The sequence below is a fragment of the Gossypium raimondii genome, chromosome 4, assembly GCF_025698545.1.
Source record: "Gossypium raimondii isolate GPD5lz chromosome 4, ASM2569854v1, whole genome shotgun sequence".
Lineage (NCBI taxonomy): Eukaryota > Viridiplantae > Streptophyta > Magnoliopsida > Malvales > Malvaceae > Gossypium > Gossypium raimondii.
In genome coordinates this window covers 41,035,033-41,042,601 of record NC_068568.1, presented here as the reverse complement: position 1 = coordinate 41,042,601, position 7,569 = coordinate 41,035,033, and the positions used below count along the sequence as shown (strand labels likewise).

Genomic DNA, 7,569 nt, shown 5'->3' with positions numbered 1-7,569 from the left:
ACAAAGAATGAAATGGGAAAATAATTTAAGATAACCAATAAGAGAGAAAATACCCAGGAAAGAATCCACCTAGACTTCACCTATTACTAAGAATCTGAATTAAACGATTCATTCACTTGTGGCTTGATCCGTAGAAATCCCTAAATTATGTTAATATCTTTTTCGAGAGTAAGAACAACTGACTCTAAGTTGATTAATTGAAACCTCTTTCTAATTAAAACCCCTATCGTTACATTAACTCGATCTGTGGATTCCCTTATTAGATTTTACTCTAATCTAGTAGATTTATGTCCAACTATTTCTAGGATTGCATGCAACTCCACTCAATTATGCTAGATCTACTCTTAAATAGGGACTTTTGCTTCACTGAAATCAGCACATTAAACATGGATTAATATCCTCGAAGTATTAAAACAAGAAATAAGCATACATAATTGAGAACAAGAATCAACTATTTATCGCGTAAAATAAAAAATAAATAATAGGATTTATCATAGGTTTCATTTCCCCTAGGTATTTAGGGGATTAGTTTATAATCCTTAATGAATACATCTCAAAGTCAAAAAAAAATCACAAGACATAAAGAAATTCAATAAAACTTCGAAAGAAATTAAAAGAAGATCTTCAATCTCAAGGGAGATCCGCTTCCGAGTTGATCCCGATGGTGTTTTTCAAGTGTTTTCTTCGATCTTCTTTGATGGCCCCCTTATGTCTTCTTCTAATGGGTATTTATAGACTTTAGAATGCTCAAAAAGCTTAAAAATTGAGTTTTTCTACGTATTTGGGAAGTAAGGTGTGAAATCGACACAGTCTGGCACATGGGCGTGTGTCCAACCCATGTGGCTCACACGGGCTTGTGTCCAGCCCGTGTGGAAATGCTCAAGCCATATAGAACCTGAAAACAGCTCTATTTGTCTTTTTTGGCTCGTTTTTTGTTCCTTTCGCTCCCAAATGCTCTCTTAAATATAGAAACATGAATTTAAAGGATTAGGAGCATCAAATTCACTAATTTGCATAATTAATCATCCAAAAATGAATTAAGAATGAGATTAAAATATGTTCCTTTTATAACTTATCAAATATCCCCACACTTAAGCGTTTGCTTGTCCTCAAGCAAAATCCTCAACTCTCATTAAAATTAATCTTTCTCAACTTATAATTCTCATCAATAATGTTTTTAAATAATTTACAAATAATCATACATTGACAATTCAACTAAAAGGGCACTAAAGATCCAGACAATCCAAGTCGAAAATTTTTAAAGCACGAAAACATAGGCATCTCCTCTTATCTAAGTAATTACCTTTAATTCAAAGTCGACAAGAATTGACATCCTCACTAAAAATTCACTCAAATCACCTAAAGTGTTTAAGGTTCAAGAAAAAGCACTCAATAGTCGAACAAGAAATGTCATTACCATAGGCTTGCATGAAAATCAAATCTCCACCACTATAAAATGATATGCTACACAAATCAAAAGGTCTTTAAAAGATTGTAATGGGGCTTAGGTTAAGGTTGTGGAGAAAGGCCAGAAAAGTTGGTTATAATCAAGATCGAATTGATAAATTACCAAACTAGAAAAAATAAACAAGTGATGAATTAAAAATATTATATCAATCCAGAACTATACAAGAATAAAAACGAGCTTCTTCTCAAAATATAAATTTAACTATTCAAGCTCAATCAACATAGAACTAAATAATAATAATAAAAAAATTCAACAAAAAGGGAGTCAGAAATAATTCATCAAATCAAACAGAAGAGCATAGTTAAGTAACTAACCAAATCAAATCTCGACAAAAAGGAGTTAATAAATCGAGAAATCGAGAAAAAGTCTCAACGAACAAAAAATGAGTTATGGGTTAACAATAATGGGTAAATCAAGAAACACTTTGTTAGGCTCAACAGGTTTCACTAAGGGACAATTGGAAGGTAGGCTTTTTATGGGATAAGTGGGTTAAAACCTAAGTGCCTTTATCATCTCAGTATATCAAATCAAAGGTCTGGTCTTGACGTGTATAATCGAAACAAGTTCTAGAATAACAAATCAAATTGACACACCCATAACCAATAATAAAATGGGCAAGAAAAATGTATGCCCTAAAGGCTCAAAATCTCACAAAAAAATCTTAGTTTTTGATGCCAAACTTGCAAATTTAAAACTTCAAGATAATACATCAATTCAGGGAAACAACCTAAAATTTTTAATTCTGAAAATAAACTTATCATGCTTGATTCTCTCAAGTCTTAAAGTTTCAATCAACCAATGCACAAATATCTGCAAATTAATCCAAAACACACCAACAAAAAATCACAAATTGACAAAAATTCATTCTAATGGAAATATGAGAAAATTACTTAAGCACAAGAATAATTTAGGGATTTTCTAATAGTCATATAAACTACTTAAGATTTACATTGCCCTTAATAGACAAACAGATATAATCACAATCTATGCAAAATATCATAAGAGAAGGAAAAAACTAAAACTGCCCTGAATATTGGATGAAATCGCCAGGATGGTGAAAAGCGAACTTGTAGGCAACTGAAAGTGAAGTGCATGATTATGTGCAAACAAAGAAGAAAATAAACACAAATAATGAAGAAGATTAAGAGTTTACAACTCAAATAGAAACAACCATAAAAATAAAAATAAAAACATAGTTCAAAAAATAATAAATGAAATAAGTCTAAGAAAATAAAAATAAAGCAACTAAAAACAAAAATAAAGATAAAAATAAAATAAAAACGAAATAAACTTAATGATACCAATAAAATTAAAGGTAATTGCAAGAAGAATAATAGAAAAAATACTAAAATAATAGAAATAATGAAATATTAAAATAAATTTAAAATATAAGTATAAGAATAATAAAAAAATTAATAAAAAGGAAAAAAATAAAATAGATTAGTAAAATAAAACTAAATAATATAATAGATAATAATAAATAAATAAAATAAAATAAAGAAAAGTGTAAAAGGGGAAGACTGACGAAAGACAATGACCAGAGTTACGACAGGGGGTTGCGCCTGGGAGGTGATGTCATGCGTGGGTGGGGGCAGGGTAGGTCGACGATGGGGGAAAAGGGGGTCGCTTGTTTGGGGAAGAAGAAAAAGAAAAATTGATAAAGAAATTTTAGGGTTTGGGCCACAAGGCCATGTGACACGGCCGTGTGGAGTATTTTCAGCCCGTGTGCAATTAAAAATTAAGCCCAGTCTTCACACAGCCTCGGACACGTCTAACTCTCTGACTTGATTTAAAATTGAAAGAAATTAGCTTCAGGGTTCAACGGCCTAGGACACGCCTGCATGGCCAGGCCATGTATTCTACACGGTCGTGTGCCCAGGCCGTGTGGACCATTTTAGGCCATGTAACATTCAAATTTTTGAACAATTAAGCCCCACGACTCACACAGCCCGAGACAAGCCTATGTGTCCAGGCCATGTGGGTCACACAATCATGTCGCCAAGCCGTGTAACGCACTATCGATTACCCCATTTCATACACAGCCTGCAACAAGCCCATGTGTCCAGGCCATATAAGTCAAAAACACAATTTTTTTTTAGATTTTCAATTAGAATGAAATGTAATTAAAAGAATTAGCAAAAGTTAAACATTCGAGTTGCCTCCCAAGAAGTGCTTATTTAAAGTCTAAGTTCGACTTACCATAAGCATGTGCAGTCACGGTGGTTCACAGAGCCGAAGCTCCTCTTTTTCATTATCAATTTTATTATCAAAATCAGGTTTAAGTCGAGTACTATTTACCTTAAATGTGTCGAATTTAAAATGAGTTGCCTCGACTGTACCATATGGGAAGATGTTCAGTACCGTAACAGGGTTTAATCTGTTTCTATCAAGCTCCGAAGTGGTAATTCATGGACCTGTTGTATCTAGCAGTACCTTATCACCAACCTTAAATTGGTTCATTCCGTTCACATACTCATCATGGCATCACTTTGGCTTTTCATCGTGTTTTCTCGGTTTCTCCTTGACATGTGTCTGCCATTCATCTAGTTCATCGATTTGTAACATTCATTCTTTGTAGGTTGTTTTATTTTTGTCCTCTTGACGGAAACATGGCTCCATCAGCTTTTTCGAGGGATTTCCTGCAAAGAAGATTGAGCCACATTGTTACTCACATTAACAGAACACTTCAAATTATCTCGATTACTAAAGACTCACATAGAATCACGAGCTTGGAGATTACTCGTTTTGTCACCTACATGAAGCACAAGTTCACCTGTACCAACATCAATAATAGTCCTAGTAGTTGCTAAAAAGGGTCGTCCTAAAATTAAAGGTACTTCACTACCCTCACCCATGTCTAATACAACAAAGTCAACGAGAAATATACTTTTATCTATTTTTACAAGCACATCCTTAATAACAACCCTAAGTTATCTAATGGTTCTATCCGCTAATTGAATACTCATCCTAGTTTGTTAGGGTTTCCTAAGACCTAATTGCATAAACATTTTCTAGGGCTTAACATTAATACTAGCACCTAAATCAGCCAAAGCATTATCGATATTTAAACTACCAATTAAATAAGGAATAGTAAAATTCCCTGGATCTTTCAGTTTATTAGGTAGTTTATTTTGCAATACGGCCGAGCAAATTGCACTTAGCTCCACAGTCGATGAATCATCTAACTTCCTCTTGTTTTCCAAAGGCTCATTTAAGAATTCTACGTAATTGAACATCTATGAAAGAGCTTCAACAAATGGTAAGTTAATATGTACTTGTTTTAGGAGTTTGAGAAATTTACCAAATCGTTCGTTCGTGCAGTCTCTCTTCGTTGCGTTAGGATATGGAACTCAAGGTTTATATTCTTTGGCAACTGGCTGTTGCTCATTCTGGCTTACCTCAACATTATTGTTATTCACCACAATTTCAGATTCGGCTAACCCTTCTTCATCTCAAACTATAATTGCATGAAGCTACTCCCTTAGGTTAGTTCCAGTATTGCTAGGAAAACTACCCTGTGGTCGTTCAAAAATTAACTTAGCAAGCTAACCTATTTGGTTCTCGAGCCCTTGAATCGATGCTTGTTGATTTTTTAGTACCACTTCAATGTTTTGAAAACAAGTTTCTAACACTGAGATAAACTTCGTCAACATCTCCTCAAAGTTCAGTTTTTTCTCTTGTTGGTAAGGTTGTTGTTGGAGGCCTAGAAGGGCTTGTTCTCTCTGATTGCCTTGACTCCTCCAAGATAAATTGGGGTGGCTCATACAACCTATATTATATTTATTACTATACGGATTATTTTGAGGCCCAAAATTGTTACCCATATAATTAACTTGTTCATTCTCTATGTAGGAGCGAAGGTTAAGCATTTTGGATTGTTCATTCCACCTCCTTTTGTATCGTATTGCATCACCGGATGTACCTGTGTAAAAACATATAAACTATCAATTTTCTTATTTAATTGTTCGACCTAATTTGATAACATAGTGACTGCATCTAAGCTGAAAACATCGACTACTTTCATCGGCTTCATCCTCATGACTTGCCACTGATAATTATTCAGTGTTATCTCTTTTATAAACTCAAAAGTCGTTTCGAATGTTTTATTATTTAGAGTTCAATCGGCTGCTGCATCAATTAGTTGCCTAGTTGAGGGATTCAAATCGTTGTAGAAGGTTTGAACCTGTAACCATAAAGGTAACCCATGGTGAGGGCACCTTCTCAATAAATCCTTATACCTCTCTGATGCATCATATAATGTCTCTAAATTGATCTGCACAAAGGAAGAGATATTGTTCCTCAACTTGGTTGTCTTAGCCAGTGAGAAGTACTTTACAAGAAATTTCTCGGTCATTTGAGCCCATGTGGTGATGGGACCCCGTGGTAAAGAGTTTAGCAACTATTTAGCCTTGTTCCTCAATGAGAAAGGGAATAATTGTAAGCGAATAGCGTTGTCAGTGATGCCATTAATTTTGAAAGTGTCATAAATTTCCAAAAAATTGGCCAAATGAGTATTTGGATCTTTGTCTTGTAAACCATCAAACTGAACGAATTGTTGTATCATCTGAATAGAGTTCAACTTCAGTTCAAATTTATTTGCAGCAATGGTAGGTCTCATAATACTCGATTCAGCCCCTGTTAAAGTGGGCTTGGCATAATCATACATAGTACGAGGAACAGGAGCAGGATCTGTAGGAGCTGCAACAGCTGCGGGAGGTAGTTGATTATTCTGATTATCACCCATCTCTTCAGTAATAATAATGTCCTCTTGTTCGTATACTATATTTTCTCGACTCTGTCTTGCTTCTCTACGGTTTCTGCAAGTAGTACTCCCAATTTCACTATCAAATAGTAATGGCCCCTACGAGTTTCTTCTAGTCATAAAATAAAGAAACTTGCCAGAAGCCAAAAAAAAGAAAAGAAAAATTAGAATGTAAAAATTAAACTAAAAATAAAAACAAAATAAAAATAAAAAATGGTTAAATTATTAAAAATAAAGTGTTCTTAATATTTTAGTCCCCGGCAATAGCGCCAAAAACTTGATGGTCACTAAACTAACTATAAATGCGACAAAGGCAAGCGCACCTATCGAACAATAGTATAGCTAAGGTGAGTAGAGAATATCGTATCCACGAGGACTAAATGTACTAGTAAGTACCGCCTTCTTATTATTTAGTCAACAAATTAAAGTGATCATTTTTAATCTAAATTTATTAAACTAATTTACTAAGAACGTCATGGAGAATGAAATAGGAAAATAATCGAAGACAACCAATGAGAGAAACAATACCCAAGAAAGAATCCACCTAGACTTCACCTATTATTAAGAATCTGAATTAAATGATTTATTCACTTGTGAATCAATCCATAGGAATCCCTAAATTATGTTAATACCTCTTTCGAGAGTAAGAACAACTGACTCTAGGTTGATTAATTGAAATCTCTTTCTAATTAAAACCCCTATCGTCGTATTAACTCGATCTACGGATTCTCTTATTAGATTTGACTCTAATCCAGTAGATTTATGTCCTCCTATTTCTATGATTGCATACAACTCCACTCAATTATACTAGATCTACTCCTAAATAGGGATTTTTGCTCCATGAAATAAGCACATTAAACATGAATTAATATCTTGAAAGTATTAAAATAAAAAAAATATACATAACTGAGAACAAGAATCAAGTATTTATCACATAAAATAGAAATTAAATAATAGGATTTATCATAGGTTTCATCTCCCCTAGGTATCTAGGGGATTAGTTCATAATCCTGAATGAAAATATCTCAAAGTCAGAAAAACCACAAGAGATAAAGAAACTCAATAAAACTTCGAAAGAAACTAAAAGGAGATCTTCAATCTTGATGGAGATCCGTTTTCGAGTTGATCCCGATGGTATTTTTCAAGTGTTTTCTTCAATCTTCTCTGATAGCCCCCTTATGTCTTCTTCTAATGGTTATTTATAGACTTTAGAATGCTCAAAAAACCTAAAAATTGAGGTTTTCTGCGTATTTGGGAAGTATGTGCAAAATCAGCACGGGCTAGCACATGGGCGTGTGTCCAGCCAGTGTTGAAATGCCCAGGCCGTGTGAAACCTGAA

General features: G+C 34.0%; 1 non-coding gene across 1 annotated transcript; it reads left to right on the top strand.

Moving 5' to 3' along the window:
• Positions 1-5,667: 5,667 nt before the first annotated feature.
• Positions 5,668-5,774, top strand: LOC128040761 (small nucleolar RNA R71). The gene has a single exon (XR_008195567.1). It is a non-coding gene; the product is annotated as a small nucleolar RNA R71 (small nucleolar RNA).
• The last annotated feature ends 1,795 nt before the right edge of the window (positions 5,775-7,569 follow it).